At 41.9% G+C, this 22,388-nt stretch overlaps 1 protein-coding gene and 1 long non-coding RNA gene across 5 annotated transcripts in view; one reads left to right on the top strand and one right to left on the bottom strand.

Moving 5' to 3' along the window:
- LOC142406239 (uncharacterized) overlaps window positions 1-20,134 on the bottom strand; it is a 97,064-nt gene extending 76,930 nt beyond the window's left edge. Inside the window, exon 1 of the long non-coding RNA XR_012774512.1 lies at window positions 20,008-20,134. This is a non-coding gene — a long non-coding RNA (uncharacterized LOC142406239). The remainder of the gene's footprint in view (window positions 1-20,007) is intronic.
- Window positions 19,349-22,388, top strand: part of SNX16 (sorting nexin 16) — a 29,856-nt gene continuing 26,816 nt past the window's right edge. For 2 of the 4 annotated variants that reach the window (XR_012774511.1, XM_075494869.1), the window contains exon 1: window positions 19,478-19,579. The gene's annotated coding sequence lies outside the window, so the exon portion shown is untranslated. Of the gene's footprint in view, window positions 19,441-19,477; window positions 19,580-20,284; window positions 20,419-22,388 lie in introns of those variants that run through there. The other 2 variants (XM_075494871.1, XM_075494870.1) reach the window with 2 other exon arrangements.

Here is a 22,388-nt window from a genome sequence, read left to right as displayed (position 1 = left end):
ACCAAGGGTCTCTGCCACTGGTCAGCCTCACTCTGCAGACTCTTGCTTGAGTCTCCGAGCAGGAATTGCTGCGATGTCTGCTTAATAATCTCCAAACTCCTTTGGCCCTTAGACTGCTGACTCAGACACCTCTTCTTCACGTTTTTCCCCAAGGAATAACGTGGATGATATCTTTAATAAATAACATTTCCCCTGAAGACAGGTTGCAATTGAGTAAGTGGGGAACTGAATTATCTTTTCAGTCCAAAGAGGTGAGTACGAGTGCTTCTGTCCCTTGTACAGCAATACATACTGGTGGCAAGGCAGCGTAGCAAAGCCCTGCAGCCATGCCTGCCCTGCAGCCATGCCTGCCCTGCTAAGTGCCCGCTGAACCAAAGAGTGGGCTAAAGCACAGTGTGTTCCCCGAGTCACGCTCTGCACACTCATACTGCCTAGGTCACTTGTGCCACAGTGACCTATTTCCCATAAGGGCATGCTGACCATAATATCAGTCCTTCTGATCCACATATGGCCATATTATATGACTGCAAGTCATTGTGGCACTTATGGCAGGAGACAGAGGCTAAGCAAGAGCAGGCATGCCTATGCTTAGCTCTCTTTCCTGATACTAAGCACACACCTCAGCTGATGCTAAAACGTTGCACAGGCTCAGTTATTATTCTCCTGCACTCCTCGGGGCTTGCAGAAAGCTGCTTCGGCACTGGCTTGGGTTCAGAGAATTTGGTCAAGTCAGTTTGGGATCAAGTGCAAGCTCAGGCCCGCACTGGCAACACAGTCTAACTGCCGCATGCAGCTGCATAAAGAATGGATTCGTTTCACGGGTAAGCAAGGGAAACTATTGCCAGACCTGCCAATCAGGCACATTTCATCCAAACTAATTTCACCTTTAAGCCCTGTCACTGAGCCTTTTGTAAGCCCATTATTTTCAGACCAACTCTAAAACACTGCAGCAGAAATTCCAGAAAGCCCAGAAATTTCTGCAACATAGAATTTTTACGTGTTTGTGAAATACTTCCTAGTGAAGCAGACTATGTCTTGACTGAAGGAAGCCCCAGAGAAATCTGGTAGATCTCCCTCCCTGCTTATTTGGATGCACAAAGCTCCACAGCAATACTGGTACATTTCTGAAATAGCTGATGGCAAGCCATACTTATTTATTTGTTCAGGTCTACAGGTTCAAATTGCCTCAGCTAACTTACTTGGAACTAATGCCATTATAAATGTTTGTAAATGTCAGAGATTATCCTCTTGGTTGATTTTATATTACTTACTCTTCAGTGCTTTAAAATGATACAGTGCTGTCCTATTTAAAAGTAGACTTTTTCCAAGTACAAGCAAATGCACCAAACTCAAGAGTTTCCTATTGTTTTGAAATTTCTTGAATGGCAGAAAAATCACCATCCTGCTTCCAGGAAGGAAGCTTCACTGTACTTCCATTGCATTTACTTAGGAAAAAAAACCTGCAACAAATAACTACTTTAGATTGCAGACCTGGAAATGTTAAAGTTCTTACCTATCTATCAGGCAACAGGCATAATTTATTATATAATTTGTAGTATGCACTGAGATTTACTGCAATTTAACCTCTCTTCCCCAGAGTTATCAAGAGAGGAAGATACAGATGCCAGTAGCACTTCCTAGGAGTAAAGCCAGAGTGTTTGCTTTGAAAAGAAAACATTCCCCCCACTATTTCATCTCTAAGATCCCTTTTAGAAGAATACTTAGAAAGGGAAAACTTATGAAAATTAATACAGAAATTATACAAAAAGTAGTCCAGGTCAGGTAATAATACAATCACTCTTGTCATAAGCAACACCTACCATCACATAATGGATTCAGACTCAGTGCATATTATGCTCTATTTCTGAATTTTAGGTACACTTATATTATGCTTTGCTTGAAATGTAAAGCAATACCTAAGAAGAAATAGGGGCCAGAACTGTCAAAAGACACAAAACCAAACCTTACTTTGAGCACTAAAAATTACACCGTTCTTCTGTACTTAAAATCAGCATGAGCCTTACTACTTAGAGAATGGGGCTATATGCAAGATGTAACAATAGGAATTCATATATTCAAAATTTCTGCACTTTTCTGCTTCTCCTTCCTTTTATATTCTTAAAAAAAAAATTTGCTTCTCACCCTAATAATCAGTGATGCATATCACTGTAAATACTCAGTAACACACCACAGCACAACAATCCAATTTTTAATCCTAAAATAATGTGAGCAATAATCTAAACAGCAGCACATTTATTTTTCTGTCAGACCACTTGAAGAAAATCAGGTTGTACAAAAGCAAAAAGTAGCACTGGAACAAAGGAGCAAAGAAATTACTTTGAAAAAGCACATATAGAAAAACACTTCTATCATTTTCAGTGGTGAAAAATTTGCATTAATGTTTGGATTTATCAGCTAAGGACTAATGTTGGTGATGATACTAGATATATTCTAGAAATAGGAGCCTCACTGTTTGGAGAGGGGGAATGAGGTAACAAACAGGGACAAATCAGGGGAACTAACTTTGAAATAATATATTTGCCAAGAGCATTGAGTGCTCCTATAATTGAGTGAAACATCCTCCTAAAGCAATCTCACTGCAACATATACTTCTTGCTAACTAGGCACAGCTTATGAAAATCTTGAGGCAGATATACTGTATTACATTCAGTAAACCACTACATAGTCCAAAGTAATTCCACATTTATAAAATCTTCCCATATGGAAATTCGGTTTACAATGGCAACACTCCTAATGTTGTTAAAAACAGTCCTTTGTGAATACAGTTAATTCCATTCTAAAATAAAGCTTATATTATGATAGCAAAAGAACTCTTTTCCCAGTATAATATACATCTTCCTTGGAAGATGTGAGGAGTTCACCAGAAAATCTTTTTAAGTGATGACAGAAAGCAATACTTCTGACATCCAAAAATGATAAATATGCAAGACACAAAACAAATTCTTTATTGTTGCCTCATGAACGAATGAGAACATGAGGTTTTTTACATGCTGGATGAGTTCATAATATCTCCCTTATGGTTTATTTGAACTTTTCCAGAGAAGAAGAATGATTTACCTGGCCACATTTTATTACTTATAGCACAGACTGGAAGGAATCTTCCTTCCTCCCTGAGACATATTGCAGGTCTCTGCCAATCTCTTCTAACACCCTTCTTTTGCGGGAGTCGTTCTTCAAAAATGGCAAAGGTGACCCCACGTAGATGAGGGATGAGATGCAACAAAAAACCTTAAGCATCATTAGCTATGGCGATCACACTGTTTTAGGCAAACTACCAAAGATGAGCGAGCAGTCTGCTGGAATGCTCAATGTACTCTCACCAAATGTAAGTGAGAGTTAGGAACATGTCTGTGAGAAATGCACATTGCAGGATCAGCACAAATGCATACCATGCATACCAATTCAAAATGCCTTCCTAAATTCATGGAAAAGCACTTTCCTCATTTGTTTCGCTGAACAAGAATTGTTCTATACAAACAATAACCGATATTAAGAACTTTCCTAGGGACCGCTAGATTCAACATATTATGTAAATTATGGAATTCATAACTTTTCTCCATCTAAAATGCAATTATAACTCTCCTCTGTAATATAGCAACAGACAATCCTTCTCTGCAAGGAGATGATCCTAATCAGGTTAACCTGAATTTTGACATTGATTTGCATAGGAAAAATATTGGGACCCTGACTACTTATGCATAAAACAGCAGTTATCTGCCTCTAAGACATCTCCTACATCAGTACTGATCTGTCACCTTGCATGGCTCTCCCAGCTTCCAAATTGAGCTTCGGAAGTGGTCTGATTTTCACATCACTGTTCCAAAGTCAGCAGCTATTACCCATAACTAATATAATATGACAACACTCCTCAATGTCCCACTCTTCAAATGCCCTTAGTAATTGCCATCATTTAATATTTAGAATTATGCATGCTGGGAAAATGCAGTTCATAAGTACAGTGTCTGTTATGCACAGAGGTTTCTCTCAAACCTTTATTCTTGAGCTCTCAGAGGTAATATGAGCTCTGTGAATGTAAGTGCTTCAAAACAAGTACATCCCAAAACAATGTTTTCTTTTACAGAGAACATCCTTGAAAATATAATAGAAGGAATTTTGACCAAATTGCCTTCTGTTTGCCTGCTGCCGATAAAGGTAGATCACGCTCAGTTCGCATTACTTAAGCCATTCAGGTATGCCAACATCCCATTAGAGTTACTCCCAAGCTCTGCAGCTAACTTTGCCAACGCTGCTCTAGATTACAGAAGAGGAACACTGACAAATAATGACATATAATCACCACTTGTGTTCTTCAAGGTGTGTTATCTTGCTGACCTGTTCTTTCCTTCCCAGTGTCAAATATTTCTTTTATGACAGCTCTTCTTCTGTAACAGCATCAGTTAATATCCTATTTCCCATTGGGCTTAAGTGCAAGCAGCCTGATTTTGCTGCCCTTTCTCCCATAAACAGCACTTTGTCACATAAACAGATCCACTGCATCTAGTAGCACTTGTACAGTAAGGTATTACATGAAATTGAGTCAGGGTGAGAGAACTGAGTCCTTTCTGTTTAAATAGGGCTTAATTCTCAGGTACACGCCACTACTGCCTGTTTATGCTGCTCTGGCAGCATAAAAGGACCTTGGAATGGGTGCAAATACGAATGTTAGATCAAAACCAGGCCCATCCCACAAACATTTCTGTGGATGCATACTGCAAAGCCATTAGCAAGGTGCACAGTGTGAATGATGGAGACACAGGTGGTGTTCCTGTGCACAGAAGACAGACAATGAGTGACTGAATGGGTGTGTGTGATAAAATGTTGTCAGGACTAAAAGCAATACAACAGTCAGTGCTCCGCTCCTTTGTCAGAGGTTCAAATGGCCAGTCACAGATCCTTGCATAGGAAAGGGGGAAAGTAAAATGCCCTACAACAGCCGCAGTGGCCACTGCAGCCCTTAGACCACCAGTGGAAGTCCCTGAGACCATATGAGCTTTCCTAATGCTTTCTATTACAAATTTTGTAAAAAGTCATATTAGTCTATCATAAATGTTGAGACATGACTGGGGTCCAAAGAACTATGGTTCAAAACTCAGTAAGAGGAAGGCATCACAAAAAAAAAAAAGAAGCATCACCTGAGAAGATTGGCTCTGAAGGAAATGAATTCATTTTCTACCAGTGATATGCAATGTTTATTTAGATGAAGGCAAAAGAGTTAAACGTGAACCAAGTATAAGGCAGAAATGTAAAAGTGTCTTCAGGCAAGCTTCTCTCCTATAAAAGACCAACTTCACCTCACCTGACTTCTCAGCACCTTGAGGTGAGAGAAAGCATTAACAAAAGCAATATTTTTGCCTCTACCCTGAAATCTTGAGACTGTGACTTGGTAAGTCATCTGAGTGAGCAACTCATCATCCCTCCACCATCAAATATTTGACAGGGTGTTATTTTATCAGTGATAAGAAGCACTGATGTCTCAATTCATTGCAGAGAGTTTCTAAGGGTAGAAGTCTCCTTTTCAGTCTGCAGACCACAGGAACAGGAGTATCTAATGAAATCTTTAAACATTATTAAAGAGGAAACCAGTCAATTTCCATGTATGGTCACTGTCCTTGAAAGCCTCCTCTGTTTGCATGGAGGGAAAAAATAGAGGATATTCGATTGTATTAAATGCAAAATTATATGTATCAGTGTCTTTATTCTGCATTAAACTATGTATTTTTATATTCTCCAGTAGAAATAATTGAATGGACTCAAACATTATGAAATAATTTAAATAGGAACAGAAGAGAGTTTTGCAAGAACTAACATGGCCCCATTTATTTAACAAGGCCTCCTCCCTTTTTGGGATGTTAACCTATCTAAAGATCAGGTTAATTTTGGTTTGCTTTAGTTTTTAAGTGGTTTTAAAGAAACAGAAAAGAAAGTAGGCAAAAAGAAAAATATGAATTATTTAAATGTCTTGGGAAATGGCCAAGTTTTCAGACAATACTTATTTGGAAGCACAGCAAATGATGACAGAGAATGCAGAAGAGCTTTAAACTAAATCCTCAAGCAAGCAGACAGCATATGCAGTTAAATGGGGAAAAATTTAGAATGAGACTGATGGGGGAAAAAAAAAAAAAAACTCGAAACTTTTTCTGTTGAACAGAAACATAACACTAAGCTAAGAAAATATGGAGAAAGAGATTAAAGACTTTGTGAGAGCAAATATACATTGCTAACAACTAATACGTCCACATGGGTTTTGTTGCAAAAAGGAAAAGTTAGCTCTGTAAGTGGGACTAGTTAGTCAAGATTCAAATTCTGCTTGCCTACATAACATTATAGTTTATAAGAGGATACGCAGTCTCCCGTCTTTAGGAAAAAAGTAATTTTTCCTAAGAAGAACAGTGGACGTACTGCAGATGAGATAAAACTCTAGAAAGTGTTAAAGTAGAATAGCTATGAACAGGATCTAAATGTTCATAGCTTGAAAAATAGCCAAATTTTCCCAGTGTGATTAGATCCAATTAGCGCTAAGCTTTCATTAGAAACCCCTTTTAAAATAAATGATGGGTAATTTATTACACACTGTCCCTTTTTTATGATGCCTTTATAGAACAGCTGGGTGTTTTAAATTTATTGCCTTTTATTAAAAAATTCCTATTGAAAATATATGAGGTAGCTTGTTGCACCTTTCAGCACTAACTCAGCTACAGGAAGACAGCAATTTTGCCATGCAGGAGAAGTGCTTGAATTATTGCTCTGCTCTCGGTGTGGCTGATCCTGCATCTAAGTAAATCTCACAGGATTCATCATCAAATTACACAGCATGCTCTATTCAGTACCTACCACTAAATTATCTTTTAGGAACCCACACTGAGATTTCATTAGTCCTATTTCCAACTTTTAAAAGTTACATTCAGAGATTGCTTGAATCTTTCTTTCCGTTATGGGGATTCTCAAATTCAGACATGAGACTTAAAGGAAAGCTCAAGTACATTTGTGGAAAACCTGAGGGGAGATGACAGATTTTTTAGACCACCCAGAAAGCTGGGATGCTTCATCCTTTTCTTTAACCATGCTGACTAAAATCATACATAACAATAGCGAGTTAGCACAGAAAAAGCTCGTCTTCTAATTTAGCACAGCTTTGTGAGAGCATTATTCTTTCACTGTCGGAAAGCTGAGGGAAATGGTACCCACGCAGTATTACTCCTGAAGAGGTTGCTGAGATATCCGTAGAGATTCGAACAATGAGACTGATGTTGTAAATTACAAAACAGTACCTCACTGAAAAACATAAAGAGGTATTTCTGGAAGCCAAAGTGGGAACAGACAGTCTTTCAGTGCATTTATCTAAGCAATCACAACTCACAATTCAAGGCAACAGAAGCAGTAAAATAAGTATAATCAAAGCAACTCACTTGCCACTTGTCTAGATAGTTTTAATAAAGGCGGGGGGGGAGGAGGGGGGGAGCCGTCCTAAAGAAAGAGTCCTGATCTGTTGGTCTTTGCCAACATATTTTCTTTAGTAAGTCCTGGTAGTGGACAGGCTATACAATATTCTCTGCAATACAAAAAATGTGTATTCTCTGCAATAGAGAAAATACACACACCTGCTAGGGTTAGAGACAAAGATGGACCCTCACCCAGAAATCAATCATGTTACGGTTAGTTACCCTTTTCCTCATTAGCAGAACTGGCTGTAGAGCAAACATCTGGTCCAGACACATGGATCTTTAATAAGACATGGCAATAATTTGTTTTCCAATTTTCTGTAACATCCAAATATATCACCAAGAGCGCAGCCTAGAGTGATGCTTCTGCTCTGTATTTTCCCTCTGGGAAAATATATATACATGTATATATATATATATATATATATAAGGCCACAACCAAAAAGGAAGTACAAAAGAGGGTTCAAAAGCTGCAGCTGAAAAATTTATGTACAGCTTATAAGTGTTTGCTGATAGAAATGTGACAGTTACATATTTAAGTTAAGTCTGTACCATCAACTACAAGAGATCTTGGTGCTAGTCCAGGCCTTTGAGCACACACAGCACATACCTACCACTGTTCACGGGTAATTCAACACTGGATTCTTAAGTACCATTTTTCAAGGGAGAGAGAAAGTCCTATTATCCCCATTTTATTGACTTAGAAACTGAAATAGAGAGCTAAGTAACTAATTTGAGGCCCCACAAAGAAGAGCTATCAAAGACACGATTACATTGCAGGAATTTGTGGAAAGTCTGTGCTCTGAGTAATGGGAAACACTGCTTTCTGCCTTCGGAGTGAGTTTCATCACTAACATTTTCAGTGTGAATATTTAACATCCACTAAAAGGTTACATTCTCCTTTGTGTTTCTCATAGAAAGAGCTTCCCAGAATACATAACATTTTGTCTTCTGTTCATCTGTGCTCTTAATCTTGTAGCCATCAAGGAAAAGTTTAACCCACATGTCACTTTACTTAGATTTTTTTACATTGATTTCCTCTCTGGGCATAAGAATAAAACCAAGACCCAGCTGTTTCTGCAGGAGAGGACAACCTGGAGTTCAACATTTCTGAACAGTAGTACATGGACAACCCATGCAAAGTGATCCAAAACATCTCCAAAGTGGTTATCTCACAGAAACTGAAGTCTTCTGAAAATGCTTTTGTCTCTGTATAGGCTATGAGGGATCCTAGACAACCACCTCAAACATAAATTTAGATGGCTAAACATGGAAGAAGAAGCCTTGTCCCCAAGTGGGTACTGAAAGACACTCCACTAAAGTGAGACTAGACCAGATGGCACAACAGACTAGTCAGCAAAAAGGACAAGTTTCCCTACCCGTGTACATGACTCACTTAACCCACGTTAACTACAGTTTTCTCTCTGCAATGAATCCCCAAGCACTGCTTAGTCTCTGGTATCAGTTGGGTGGTATCAATCCTAGCAAACTTTTATGTGATGTAAATATCTAACAGGAACAAGAATGAAACAATCAATTCATTTCACATAGACCTCTGAGCAGTCTTCTGGCAATAATGACTTCAACCCACTATTGACATGGCTGGAAAAGGACTAATGACTTATCTAAGAAAGACTCTTTATGACATTGGCAATCTTTTTGCCCTCTACTTGCCCCCGCTACAATCTTTCTAAAACTTTAATCATGGAAGGAGGTTAAGGAAAAATGGCTTGTAATGCAGTATCGGATACAATGCTTCAAAAACTCCAGCTTTTAACCACATTTCATTTTTAATAGTCATATCCCAGATTATTTATTTTTCACACAGCAGCTTAAGTCATTTGAACAACTTTGTGAGCAATTTCCTTTACCCCATTTCTTCAGACATTTGCAGTAATTTCATAGGTACCAGCTCTTTACATTATTTTCTAGCTCATCACTTTTACTATCATTTTGACTCAGAGCTCATTTCTTTGATGTATAATAATTTGTTGTGAGAACACAGGATATCAAAGGACAGAAATATCTTCATCATCTAATGTGCAGCATGATCTACGTGTCAGAAAGAAATGGTAAGGTTATTATTTATGCTTCCTCTCAACCATCTCTCTTGCACAAAAGTCAGATTGCTACCATTCAAATTACAGCACACAATTCATTTCACACCAAAGAAACTCCATTTAATACCAGGCAAGGAGAATTCATACACAGAGCTTTCTGGTGTAAAATCCTGTATTCTACATTGTACAGAGTAAGAGAAGTCCAGCTCCCTTTGTCACATGATTGTTCACTGCTCTTTAGATTAATCTGTAATATCATCCAGAACATCCATGTAAGACTTGGGTCTTACATGTAATATTTCTTCTATTTCTCTTTTTCTTGTTCTGGTTTATTTTTGCTCTTTCCTACTTCTCTTTTCCTCTTTGGTGTGAAAGATATCTGATATAGCCAACCAAGACAGAACCTCTTTTCATTTCATTGTCAACCCATGACAGAAAAGTGGCTGATGCAGGTTTGCTGGGTCTTGGGCTGGATGCTAAGATGGCATAGTGTGCCTGCCATTCCAGCTTGTGAAGCTGCAAACTAAAAATCAGCACCAACAATAAAAAGTTCAATGTCAGCTTTTGTTGTTCTCTCCCCTTTTGTGTCTATTTGTCTTGGTTTGTTCCCAGTAAAGCCATATGGGAGCATAAACCTAGGAAAAGCAATAGCTTGAAGCCACCTCAAATACTTTTTTCTTTTTCCAAAAAGACATTTCATAAAGTCTTTAATATCAGCTATAATACAGTTTAACAGGAGGAAGAACTTCCTTCTAAAATCTTTTTATATAAAAAGGAAGGCAACTAAGGGATGCTGGTGAAATGAAAACTTTTTACCTTTTATTGTATTATATATGTTTATAGTTATAGGTTTTATTTTAAAATGCATATTTCAAAACCTCACAATAAATTACATTTCAAATGCTCTAACTATTTTTCTTCTTTTTTCTGTATCTCTATTAAAAGACTAAAACAATTTTCAGTGGCAATTGTGGACTCAGTAGGCCAAGGGCTTCATGCTGAAACTCCAAGTCCTTAACATTGTACAGTGAGAGAGCCAGGCTAACACATCAGACCATTTAGGAACACTTATTCCATTGAAGTTAACACCATCAAAATTAAATTGATAGTGTTTTTAAATTATGCAGGTAGTATGCATTTGTGGGAATGTGGGTATTCATGCCTGTAGTGACAAAAGGCAATATTGATTTCTTATTAAAAAAATGACCATTTTAATACTGACTTTGTTCCATCATATACTATAGCTCCTTAGAAATATCTGTGACAGTTCTGACAGCAAAACTCCACCTGGTATTTGCTTGCCTTTCTTATAACCGCCCTCATGTTTCCCATCTCACCCTACACTTGCAATGCCTGATGTTTCCATTACAACCAGCCACAGCAATGTATTAATTCAAAAGGTATCCTAAAAATTGTCTTCCTCCTCAGTGCATAAAAGATATTATTCACTCATCCAACTGTCTAATTTTCCCCTTCATTTCAAATTATTGAGTTTTTGGGAATGCTTCAATATGCTACTGATCAGTTGTGTCCAGGTTTCTAGGCGAAATGACATTTCAGGTATCTATTACTACCTCTAAGCCATGGTACGTGGGAGCTCTTCCCCAGTCTTGGGTGAGGGTGTGAGACGTGGCTGTGTCCTACCGGCATGCTGGGACCTTCCCACCCTCTGCTATCCTCCCATTCTCTTACATTCACTGGGAAATAAGACGTGGGGGCAATTCAAAGGGAAGGGATGGGCATTCCTGCTGCTAGGACCGTGTCCAGATGACAGCAAGACAAGTAGTGCAGAACACACTGTGCAGTGGACTTGCCTCTCAGTTTCTGTGATTTGGGGGTTTCCTACCACACTCACTCAGTGAAACTTGCTGCAGCTGAGATTGGCTGAGGCATTTCCGCTAGAGCTCATCTCTTCTAAAAGAGTCTTTGCTCTGTGTAAGCATCCATCATCATAAATACTGTTTGATAATAAAAAATTCTACGTCAAGGCCTAAAATGAGTGATCGATCTTCATGTGATAACCCTTGTTCTCTCTTATCAACTTCTGCCTGAAATATTTATCATCACTTGTTTCATCCTGCTCAATATAAAGTTACAAATCCATCCAGAAAATAATGATGTTTTTCTATGCATCTGCACATGTTTAGCACAATTCTGGGCTCTGCAAGACAGCAATAATAATAATCACTAAACAGTAGCCTCCGGCCCTAGAATAGCCTGCAAATGTTAATGCTAAATTAACATATCAGTGTGCAACATACTCTCGAATTGCAATTCGCAAGGTAGAGTTGAAATAGAAAAAGACTAAAAGGCTAAATAAACAGAAAGCAATAGATAGAGTCCTTCTGAAGGACAGAGATTTTTTTCTTCTTCAAAGTCAAAAGTCCAAATTATCTGGTCTTTTTTACCATAAACAAAACACATTATTGTATAACATTCATCTAAAAATAACTAACTACACGTTACTACTTCACAAGAAAAGGGCAAGAGTATGATTCTATCCAACTTTACATGCAAGGATGTCAAGTATAGCAGTATTTCAAAGTCTACCTCTAACAGAGAAGGAAACACTGCTAGAATTTTGGCTAGCTGAACAGGAGCTGAGCACAACCAAAAGCTCACTTAAGTGCGGTGGTACCGAACAGTGCCACCCTGGCACTTACTGAAGCACAGGGTGTGCTCATTTCCATATCAATGCGCCACATGTTTCTTCAAGACAAAGCTGTTTCACACCACTGCTGCTATTTGAACTTTGGAAATAAAGGCAAAGGTTTCTGTACTATTGTTAAAAACAATGAAACTCACATCCTTTGTGCACAGGATACAGTTAATGAACACTGCCCTTTATAGGGCTGTATCAGTGACTGCGTGCAGAAGGAGCGTATTTTAACAGAGCTGTGTTTGTGCAGGAAAGGCAAGCATCGCTTTAAATTCAGAACACAGGGTCGTGCAAGTAATAGGGATGCCTTCCACATTTAGAAGAAGATTATATTCACTGTAACTTTGTTAGCTTGCTTAATGAGCCTACAGTAAAGTGGAATCAAAGTCATTTGTCCAAGGTCAGACAGAAACCCATGAAACAACAATCTGTCCCACTTGCGTGTCCGTTCATGTTTTAACAAGACCAAGTTTCTTCTTTACCCCACAGAGAAAGAAACACTTTTGAGACTTCTCACAAATCAATACTACAATACATTGTGCCATACAAAACAGTAAGCTGTAGAGCATTAGGAGGAAAAACCAAAACCTTCTACAAAGGCCGTATCAAAGGACCAGAAGCTTTGCCATGTCAAATTACAATGCAGGGTACCCTCATGTCCAAAAGGTTATTACTGGGAAAGAAGAACCTCTTCCGTGCAACAAAAGTGAACATTTCAATGATATAAAACAAAGAACATTTAAAACCACTTCTTCAGCTAAGGGCAAACTAAGCATTTTTAAACTTCAAGCTTCAAATGCACGTAATGAAGTCATTATCGCACATGAATATGACTCCTCAATCAAAATGCCTGAAATTTCTGCCACTGTAATTTTATTTAGATTGAAAAGAAACCATGTAGTCTACTATTCAATTAACAATAATTATTTATTCTCTGCTCCCTGGGTTTTCCTTACAATGTCCTTTTCTTTTCACATTGATTACAGAGAGGAAAAAAGAAGAAAAGAAGGAAAAAACCTTATTCAGAAACAAAGTATCAGAAAGTACATTCAAAGATTACCTGTCAACTTGCAACTGAATTTTATTTCATCGCACAACAGTAAATGAGAACAAATTTTGCTCCCATACTCTTTGAAGAGCAGATGCTTTTAGGTGCTTTTAAGAAAACAGAAATAGAAACTGTATCTGGTATCTTTTTGTTCTGCAGCAACAGCAGGATGGTGGGCCTCTTAAGCTCACAGAATCACAGAAGGGTTGAGGTTGCAAGGCACCTCTCAAGATTGTCTACTCCAGGCCCTGCTTAAAGCAGGGTCAGCTAGAGCAGGTTGCTCAGGGCTGTGTCCAGTCAGGTTTTAAATATCAAGCAACTAGCTCTCTGGGCAACCTGTTCCAGTGTTTGATCACCCTCACTGTAAAATCTGCTTTCTTATGTTCAGATGGAATTTTCTGTATTTCCATTTGTGCCCTCTGACTCTTGTCCTGTCACTGGTCACCACTGAGAAAAGCCTGGCTCCAGCTTCTTTGCACCCTCCCATCAGGTATTTCTGCACATAGATAAGACACCCCTGAACCTTCTCTCCTCCAGGATGAACAACCCCAGCTGTCTCAGCTTCTCCTCATTGTCAGATGCTCCAAGCCCGCAATCATTATCACAGCCCTTTGCTGTACTTTCTCCAATATGTCCGTATCTCTCTTGTACTGGGGAGCCCAGAACGGGACACAGCACTCCAGATGTTATTCACCAGTGCTAAACAGAGGGGAAGGATCACCTTCCTCAGCCTGCTGGTATTACTTCTCCTAATGCAGCCAAGGATACCATTTGCCACCTTTGCCGCAAGGGCACGTTGCTGGTTCACGTTCAGCTTGGTGTCCACCAGGGCCATCAGGGCCTCTTCTGCAAAGCTGCTTTCCATCTGGTTCGCTCCCAGCCTGTACCGGTTATCCCATGGGGTTATGCCTCCCCAGGGGCAGGACTTTGCATTTCCCTTTGTTGAACTTCATGAGACTCCCAACAGCCCATTTCTCCAGCCTGTCAAGGTCCCTCTGAATGGCAGCACAACTACGTGTGGTATATCAACCACTCCTCACAGTTTTGTATTGTCCACAAACCTGACAAAGGTGTACTCTGTTCCATCATCAAGGTCATTACTGAAGACGTTACTAAATCCACACTTATAGTTCATTCATCTGAAAATACTGGCCAATAACACCTGAGAGCTGCTCTACCCAGAAGCAATCCCCGAGAGATAAATTCCCTATAACTAACAAAGTAGACCTAGCCTCTGACAGGCAGGAATTTTTTAACTCCTTAGAGGCTGCTGCTTCTGCTAACTTGAGGACTTGCCTAAGAGAGAAGCACAACAGGCATAACTGAATAGAAAGCTGGTAAATCCCATTTGTAGCTCAGTGAATTGCTAGAATAATATGCAGCAGCTGAACTACAGCTGTGAATCTGGTATTCCACAAAAAGTCTATTGTTTATTTTTATTCCATAAAATGTCTATTATCAGGACACCACCTTGAAACCAATGTAGGTGTAAAACTATATTACGAGTAAAGTTTACGGCAAGCATCAGAAGGCAGTATATAGATGTTACCAGGTTGAGAATAATCAGTTAAGAGACAAAGGGGCAATAAGTGTCCCACACCTGAGTGTTTTGGACAAGGGTCAAGTCTGAAATTCAAAACCTGAGCCAGAAAAAAGTTCTAGAAACCATAAAAAAATCTAGAACTAACAAAGAACGGGACTTTGGGAGAGCCTAGTCCTCAGCGTGCTACTTCAAACTCTGAACAAGGAGTGCAGGCTTCCAGGAGCCCATACCGCACAAGCAAGATGCCTCAAGCCTCAAGTAAGCTTGAACACAGCCAGCCACAGAGCAGTGAACCACAGAAAGTCAGACCAAACCTGCAAAGAGCCAGCCAGCAATGGAGTTTAAATCCCATCTCTTACCTCTCCCTCAGTCCTTTTTGACCACTGGATATCTGAAACTGTGTAGTACAACCTCCCAAGGACAGGAGTTCTCAAAAGGTATGTATAAAAGGTCAGCTTTTTTAGCCCTTTAAAAGCCAAGGTCCCTCCAAACATGTGCTGAAGTAGCATCTCACAGACATAGGAAGTATTAAAATACAACATACACACACACTGACACAGTATTTATGAAGTGGAGACAGATTAGCATGACATGGCAACTGCTTAAAGTATTTCAGGATCACAACTCAGGATCTGGATGCCGTATTTTATGAAATTCCCAGTTTCAATGTTTATGCCTACTTTCAAAATATCCAGCTGTACGTCTTCAAAATTGTGTAGTTTTTGAACCTGGAAGGAGATGCCACCTGGAGCACTGTGTCCAGCTCTGCAGTCCCCAGCACAAGAAGGATATGAACCTGTCAGAGTGGGTCCAGAGGAGGTCAACAAAAATGATCAGAGGGATGGAACACGTCTCCTATGATCGAAGGCTGAGACAGTTGGGGTTGTTCAGCCTGGAGAAGAGAAAGCTCCAGCGAGACCTTATTGCGGCCTTTCAATACTTAAAGGGGGCTTATAAGAAAGACAGAGAGAGACTTTTTACCAGGACCACTACTGATAGGTCAAGGGGCAATGGTTTTAAACTGAAAGACAGTAGGTTTAGATTGGACATAAGGAAGAAATGTTGTATGATGAGGGTGGTGAGACACCAGGACAGGTTACTCAGAGAAGCTGTGGATGCCCCATCATGGGAAGTGTTCAAGGTCAGGCTGGATGGGGCTTTAAGCAACCTGATCTAGTGAAAGATGTCTCTTGTCTATGGCGGGGTGGTTGGACTAGATGATCTTTGAAGGTGTCTTCCAACCCAAACCATTACAGAATTCTAGGATTCTAGAATTACAGAAATAATGGCCTTTAGGAAAAACTCCATCACTTCTAATGCTGAAGACTCTACAGCTGAGAAACAAAATTGGCTTTTTTGCCATAAAACAAATATCCTCCAAGTCATAGATTTCACAGTATCCTGAGAGCGAAAGGCCCAAATCCCATTGAAATTTAATGGGACTGAATGCCTGAATTATTCTAAAATACAGTGAAATTTGAGTGCCTACACCCAATTGAAATGTAATGAGATTTGAGTGCCTCAATCCCATAACCTTATTGAAAATCTACCCTCAGTGTTTCACATGATCATGAGGGCAGGTGGGACTTTGAAAACATATCACATTATGCCTCAACTAGCACTGGGATAATTCAATAACTGATTATCCCAGACTTCTCACCTATAGGATTATTTGTATTTTTTTACAACAGAAGATGGAATTGCTGGACCACTAGTGTTACACAATTAGCAGTTCCTCCACTCTTCTTCCCAGCAGAGAAAGTGCTGGGAAGTTCACAGAGGTTGCATAAAATTCTTTTATGTTAATAGGCTTTTCTGATTCTGCAAGCCCTAGCCCCTAAACAAGGCTAAATCAAGCTAGCTAACCAGCTAGCATTAGCAAAAATCGTGGGTTTGGCACAAAGGATTATAATGGCCTGACAGATTTTCATCAGGCCTATAATATATATACCAATCCTCTGGAAAACCAAATAACTAGTGGATGGAGGCAGAACATGGGCGGCATCTGGTACCAATATGTGCAAAAAAACCCAGCAAATACTTTCCAGTCTCTTACACATTTAGTAACTAGTTTTACTGTCTTTTCGACTCAATAAAGTGAAATGCACGATATTGCCACAGGGTGGCTCATCTAGCCTGCAATGGAAGCCACAGATTTTCTGCTTACACAAGCAGCAGGTGAAGCAAGGCAGTCTCAAAGCTTTACAGATTGCTACTGCCGGAGTACAGAGGGAAGAACTACCATAAAGAGAAAACCAGGAAGGGCACAGACCCAATTTTAATTCACCTTAATCCTGCATAGTTTCTCTCACGCCAGTGAAGCAACAGTCATTCCTGATGACTTTGTGGGTGGATAGAGCCTTATGACATGAAGGCACTGAGCCCACATTCCTCAGCAGCCAAAAATGCCACTGACTTCCCTGGAATTTCCAAATGACCAAAGAAATGCAGCCTCATGCCTTGCTCCTATACCTGCTCACCGTGATGAAAAATGTCCTGTTCTCTTAAAAGAATTTGGGATAGGACTCTTGCTTGATCAACAGTGCCATAGTGAAAACTGACCTCACTATCGGGGGGGGGGCTGTTAAAAATGTTATGTTAACCTGTACAATAAATGTCATGTCACAAGCTGTTGGGACAGCTGACTAACAGACTGAAAAACATGCATTTACAACTATCAAATGTTTCTAAAGGTGAAAAAAATCTCATTTGTGTTCAAAAAGTAGCTTGGTATAGGTAGAAAACTTTAAGAATAACTATTTATAGTAAAAATTTTAAAAAACCCACAGAATATACAACTAAATTATTGTAATGCTCAGACATGTTCAACTACTATAAAAAAAGTGTTCTGAACAACTGGAAGTTAGGATTCTCTTTGTTTCTAGCAGTTTTTTCTCCTCTGCTGCTATATGTTAGAGGACGTTTTCATCTTGAGTGAGACAAAGTTTGAAGTTCATAATAGAGATATGCTCAGCCTATCAGGTTCAGCAGTGCAATTTTCAAAATGCAATTGATTAAATTTCCTCTGATTTAATATATGCATTAATATAACACATTTCAAAAACCCAGTCTATTATCTCTTTTGAGTACTACATATTCAAAACAGAACTGGGAATTTAAAGAGAGAATTAGATCCAAAAAAGTTCCCCGTGGCATGGCTTCTGAACTAGTCATTCACAAATGCTTTTCAAATCTATTAATTCTACTCATGATGAATGCTAGCTACCCTGCCAAATCTGAGGAAACTGCTTGAAAGACCAACATCGATAAAAATCACTAAGTTCAAAATTAACTCCAAACAGTCCGATGTACTGCTTAAACAATATGACACAGGAAAAAACAAAGAACAGAATTCCCTGAGACCCTAAGACTATAATTCCAGCAGAAGAATTACACTCCGGTGGTAACAGTAGCCCCCAGAGCAGTATATACTGACAAGGGTAATGCAACAGGCCTGTACCACTGTTTGCAATCACAGACCAGATCACCTTACCACCGTAGTTTTGCTACACTATTTGTGTGTCCATGCCCTTCAGAAAGTATCAGGTTTATTAGAAACAAGCAGATCAGTTGCACAGCATTTGAACGAGAGGCGCAATATTTTCTGGAAGCATCGAACAGCTTCCAGACCCATGAACACGAGACAAACGTCAGGCAGCAGTCACAGCTACTACTACCAGGCTGCTGGCACCCTAAAGTCCCAAAGCGCTCAAGTAGTTTCCAGATAAAAGATCCAAAGGGGGGAAAAAGGCAATCCCAGAAAACCAGGTTTGTGGTAACCTCTAGATGAAAACTCAACAGAAAGACTTTCTCAGAAATTGTAGGTACCACATTTTTCTGTGTTGTATAAAGAATATAAAGAAAATGTACCGTTTAACACAAATTGTGCTGTGTTCATTTTCTCCAGAATATCATGTTCCTGTTTACGCACCTAGGTCACTATGAGATTGCGAGACACTGTTTTATTCCCACCACTATTTAAGAACAGCGATTTCCTCCCCCCCCCCCCCGGCAAATTCACTAATCACTTTTACCCATGAAATTTCACATGGCGCTCCACTACTACGCCTGCTACGCTGCCGTATGAGAACACCCCGCGGTACAGCAGGACTTCGTGGTGCTGTTACGTGAAATCACGTTAACAGCCCGTACTTGACAGAGTTCCTGGGGTTTTCGTACCCGGGACCCAGCAGGGCGAAGACCCGCAGCCGTTCCCTGCGTGCCCGCACCCCCCTCGCCGCCCCGCTCCTTCCTCCCCTTGGCGGCGGGGGCGCCCAGGGCCCGCCCGCCCGAGGGACAGGCTGACCCTGCCGGGGGACCCGGAGCCCCCTCGCCGCTCCCCCTGCGCGGCCGCCCGGAGGCCCTGGGGCCGCCCGGGCAGGCAGCCTGCGCGCACCGCAACGGCGACGGCCGCCGCGGAGGCCCATGGGCCCCCAGGGCGCTCCCCGCTCCCCTCAGCCACCCCCCGCCCCCGCGGAACTGCAGGTCCCAGCGGGCACCGCGACGCCACGGAACTACAGCACCCGAGATGCACCGCGGCCGACTCCCGCCTGGGCGGCCTCGCGCTGCCTGCCGGGAAGTGGAGGCTTTAGGGGCGGGCGGCGCACGCCGGCGCTCGTGGTCGGCCCGCGGCCCTCGCCCGCTTCGTCCCCTCCCGCCACGCGCCGCAGGTACCAGCCCGCTGCCCCGCCCCCCCGGCCGGGGCGCCGCGCGCCTCCCTCTCGGCGCGCGGAGGGGCGGGGCTGGCCGAGGGGGAGGGGCGGCCCCAGCGGCGGTGCGGCAGAGGGAGGCGAGCGCGGCGGCGAGCAGGTGAGCGGGGGCGCTCGCCCTCCCCTCACTGCCCGCCCGGCAGGCGGGAAGGGGCGAGCGGGCAGGAGGCGCCGCCAGTGCCGAGGGAATGCGGGAGGCAGGCGGTGGGGAGCTGGGGCTGGGCCGGCCGGGGAGCGCAGCCTCGCCACCGCCCGTCCCGCGCCGGGCACGGCCGGACTCCGCCGCCTCCTCGCCGCCTCCTCGCCGCGCCGGCCGGTGGCGCAGCTCCCGCGCACCTGTGCGGAGATGGCGGCGGGCGGTTGCGCCGGCCCCGCCGGTGGGGGGCGCCGCAGGCGGTTGGGCCGCCGCGCGGGCGGCGGCGCGGCCGGTCCCGGTCCAGCTCGCGGTCCCGCTCGGGCGGGACGGCGGGGACGGAACCCCCCCTTCCCCGGGGCGGGGCGGGGTGGGGGTGAGAAGCGGCGCCTCACCTCAGAGGTGGCTCCTGCGCCGGCGCTGCTGTGAGCCCGGCCGGTTTCCGAAGCCTTGCGACTGGGCAAGGTTTGCCAGGCCGTGCAGCTGCGCGAGCCCGGCCCCTCCGGTACCTCTGGCTCGGCGGCCGCTCCTGAAGTTACGTAAAGCGGCGCGAGCGGCGTTCGGCGAGCGTGACCGCCCGGAGGCGGGAGCCGCGTCCCCTCCGCGGCGGTGCCGTGCGCCTGACGGACCCGGGCGGCCGCGGTCAGCGGCGTAGCCGCTGCGCTCCGGGCGGCCCTGCCCGCCCCACGCCTGCAGCAGGCTCCCTCCGCTTTAGGGCTGTGCCGGCGGCTGGTGGTTGACTGGAAGATAACTGCAGTTTTTGTTTGGTTCTTATCTGTTTCAGAGCCATTGAATCACAGACAGAGGTAGGCAACGTAAGCACATCCTACTATGTAATTTGGGGGAGAGAGTTACTTTCAGTTCTTTCTAATTCTCTAACAGACTCTTTGGGGCAGGAATTGCTCGCTTGTGAGTGTGTGCAAGGTGTGATAAATAGGCACCAGTTTTGAGTTCATAAACAGGTGAAATATGTTGTTAAGTAACTTGCTTGAAGTCGGCACAAATTGATTATTAAAGTTAAAAAACTTTATAAAACCAAACTCAGCAAGTTGTCTCCTTAAATATTCCACTAGTTCTTCAGCTGACATTCCATGGTAGCACTTAAATCCTAAACAACAGGGGTCAGCCTGACTGCGTTGTCCAAACAGAGATGTAATATATGTAACCAGATCACAAATAGTATTGCATAGCTAAAAGTCTTCTAAATCCAATTAGAACTGTTAAGTAAGGATTGTTTTGTTTCTAATCTATTATCCTCGAATCGCGTGGCTTACATGTTTCTCACTGAACATGCAAACCATTAGCTTAAAAGGGTTTGAAATTGCGATAGCTGCAAGCTGGAGGCAAACCCTTTTTAAGTGGTTTTATTATAGCCTATTTGCTTTACCCACAAAAAGGGAGGTGGCTGTTGTAAATACCCAGTAGGATGAGTTGGTGTCATGCTGTTTTGTAGCATGTGACAGTAGGGTTCCTGGGACTCTGTCCTATCCTGTTTCAGACCTAGCAGTTCAGTACTTCAAGCAAACATTCTCTTCTTTTTATTTCATTCTTAACTTACAGTTTGGAATCAGTCTAAACCAAATAGGTGTTCTGAACAGGAAACAAATTTATTACAAGTAAAGTAAGTAAATATCTGGACAAGAAAGAGCGTGCAGGTGCTGGATTATCTCTTAAGTGTCATGAGCAATCTGTTTGTTCTGAAAGTTGCTGTGGTGCAGTGATTCTACTGGTTTAGTGCAGTGACATATGAGACCAGTCCGTGGTGAAGCTTGGGTAGTAGCAGACTGTGCACTTAAATCTTCCCTGCTTGCCATACCGGTATAGGCAAGGAGCAATATGGTTTGTCTAAAAGGGGTTTTTTATCAAATTATTTTCTGTTCCTTTTATTGCATGAATTGGCAGTAAACTTCTATGTTCATAGAAAAGGCTTGAGTCCTAAGGTTGTGACCCTCATTGGAGCATTGTATTCTTTTTCTAATGTTTAGCCTTCATAAAGTGCAAATTAATGCGATTTTAAACCCTGTTGTGATTCATAGCATGTAAATATTTTAGATATTTGGAAATTGTGATACTTTTACAGTTTAAGATGGATTTACATACATATATATGCGCATTTATGAGTCTGGTAAGTTCTAATGTAGTATCTTTGTATGTTTCTTTTTCTGTTTTCTTGAAAAAAAAAAAAATCAAATGACATGGTGTGCCCTTTGCTGACTTGACCTGACATTTCTGTTACTTAAAGATTACTCTTCTGTTACTATTCAGAGTTAGAGGAATCTGGGTGTGAGACTGGTAGTATCAGCCCCTTTTATTTATCTATGGGTATGTTTACTGTGTCAGATTGAGTCAAGAAGTTCCTTTAGAAGCAAATAGTGTGATCATCACCATTTAACATACGTTGGCTCACAATTTGGCATGGTCGTGCAGAGTACAAAAGAAACTAAAACCGAAAATGTACCCTGGGAGCAGACCTAATGCAGTCCAGCTGCTAATAAGCATTCAGTCAATGGTACCATATTACAGCTAGTCTGACATAAAAGCTGCTGAAGCATGTACAGTTGTACATGTTGGATGCTTAACACAAAGTGCTTTACTCTACAGGACGGTGTTGAGCTGTGTTGCTTGCCAATATAGGTACAACCTTTCAGTAATGCATGTGCATTTAAGAGTAGTAGTAAGTACATAAGTTCAAGACAGTAAATTCTTGACAGGCGTTTCACTTTAAAGAAAAAAGTTCTTCTAGAAAAGATGCTGTTCACAAGTATTGTAACTGGTG

This window comes from Mycteria americana, chromosome 2, assembly GCF_035582795.1.
Source record: "Mycteria americana isolate JAX WOST 10 ecotype Jacksonville Zoo and Gardens chromosome 2, USCA_MyAme_1.0, whole genome shotgun sequence".
Taxonomy (NCBI): Eukaryota; Metazoa; Chordata; class Aves; order Ciconiiformes; family Ciconiidae; genus Mycteria; species Mycteria americana.
The sequence above is the reverse complement of the archived record's forward strand: the minus strand, read 5'-3'. Positions and strand labels throughout refer to the sequence as shown.